This window comes from Pseudophryne corroboree, chromosome 1 (assembly GCF_028390025.1).
Source record: "Pseudophryne corroboree isolate aPseCor3 chromosome 1, aPseCor3.hap2, whole genome shotgun sequence".
NCBI lineage: Eukaryota > Metazoa > Chordata > Amphibia > Anura > Myobatrachidae > Pseudophryne > Pseudophryne corroboree.
Window position 1 is genome coordinate 528,743,442 of NC_086444.1, and position 2,350 is coordinate 528,745,791.

Sequence of the window (2,350 nt, forward strand, 5' to 3'; positions counted from 1 at the left end):
ATTTTCCGCTTAGTGCGCATGCGCAATGTTCGCACTGAGACTGCGCCAAGTAAATTTGCTATGCAGTTAGGAATTTTACTCACGGTTTTTTCTTCGTTCTGGTGATCGTAATGTGATTGACAGGAAGTGGGTGTTTCTGGGCGGAAACTGGCCGTTTTATGGGAGTGTGTGAAAAAACGCTACAGTTTCTGGGAAAACCGCGGGAGTGGCTGGAGAAACGGAGGAGTGTCTGGGCGAACGCAGGGTGTGTTTGTGACGTCAAACCAGGAACAACAAGCACTGAACTGATCGCACTGGCAGAGTAAGTCTCGAGTTACTCAGAAACTGCGCAGAGATGTCTTATCGCAATATTGCAAATCTTTCGTTCGCAATTTTAAGAAGCTAAGATTCACTCCCAGTAGGCGGCGGCTTAGCGTGTGCAAAGCTGCTAAAAGCAGCTTGCGAGCGAACAACTCGGAATGACCCCCAATAATTTGACTTTGTGTGAAAGGCGTGTTAGACTATTCAAAGAACACCAAGCTTTCAAATGTTTCAAGAATTCAATTGCCCATTAACTCTGACTCAATCAGCAATGTCTAATTTTGATACCTTCATTGCATACTGTAATTGCACTTTTCTTTTTTTTTTTTACAACTGAATTGACGTGATGTTAATGTTATACAATAATTTCTGCTGAAAATTAGCTCTCATTGAAATTAAAGTTAATGCAGTTGATATCTCTACTGAACAGAATAATACATTTAAAAAAATAATAATTTACTATACTAATGATTTCCACACCTAAAGTGAAAGTGAACCAGGTCCAGACTAGCCATAAGATGTACCGGGGAGATTCCCGGGAGTCCGACACTACTGCGGGACCAGCCTCCGGCTGAGTGACTTTTTCTGTGTGTTCTTTTTGCTCCCCATAACCGGCAGAGCCACCTAGTGGCTGCCGGCAGCACTGACAGCACAGCCTCTGCTCAGCCTCAGGCTACACAGGAAGTGTTTACTTTAACTTCCTGCCTGAGGCTGAGTGATTGCTGCTGGACACAGTCACGGAGCTGCTAAAGAACATACATAAATATGGGATACAGCAAAGAGGTACAATGGTAGCTGGATTAGGGGAACACAGCCCAGTGTATCAAACACTTATCCCCTACCCAGGGGTGGGTGTGTGGGTCAGACAGACCCTTCTCCTGTACCCAGACCCTGCCCCTGTACCCAGCCCCTCTCCCTCACCCAGCTTCTGTACCTGTATCCAACCCCTCTCCTGCACCCAGCTCCTGTACCCAGCCCCTGCTTCTGTACCCAGCCCCTCTCCTGCACCCACCTCCTGTACCAAGCCCCTGCCCCTGTACCCAGCCCCTCTCCCTCACCCAGCTCCTGTACCTGTACCCAACCCCTCTCCTGCACCCAGCTCCTGTACCCAGCCCCTGCTTCTGTACCCAGCCCCTCTCCTGCACCCACCTCCTGTACCAAGCCCCTGCCCCGGCTCCTGTACCCAGCACCTCCCTCTGGTACCCAGCCCCTGCTTCTGTACCCAGCCCCTCTCCTGCACCCACCTCCTGTACCAAGCCCCTGCCCCGGCTCCTGTACCCAGCCCCTGCCCCTGCTCCTATACCCAGCCCTTTTCCCTCACCCCACTCCTGTACCTTTACACAACCCCTCTACTGCACCCAGCTCCTGTACCCAGCCCCTGCTTCTGTACCCAGCCCCTCTCCTGCACCCACCTTCTGTACCAAGCCCCTGCCCCGGTTCCTGTACCCAGCACCTCCCTCTGCACCTCCCTCTGGTACCCAGCCCCTGCTTTCTGTACCCAGCCCCTCTCCTGCACCCAGCTCCATTACCCAGCCCCTGCCAATGCTCCTGTACCCAGCAGCTCTTCTGCACCCAGCCCCTGTACCCAGCCCCTGCTCCTGTATCCAGCCCCTGCCCCTGCTCCTGTATCCAGCCCCTGCCCCTGCTCCTGTACCCAGCCCCTCTCCTGTAGCCAGCCCTGTATGTGTGTCAGCCCCCTCTCCTGTAACCAGCCCCATGTGTCAGCCCCTGCACCCAGCCCTGTATGTGTGCCAGCCCCTGCTACTGTACCCTCTTCCTGCACCCAGCCACTGCTCTTGTACCCAGCCCCTCTCCAGAACCCAGCCCTCTGTGTCAGCCTCTGCACCCAGCCCCTGCTACTGTACACAGCCTCTGCTCCTGTACCCAGCCCCTGCTCCTGTACCCCACCCTTGCTCCTGTACCCAGCCCCTTCTCCTGTACTTGGACCCTCTCCTGTTCCCAGCCCTGTATGTGTGCCAGTCCCCTCTCCTGAACTCATCCCTGTGTGTCAGCACCTGCACCCAGCCCTGTGTGTATGCCAGCCCCTGCT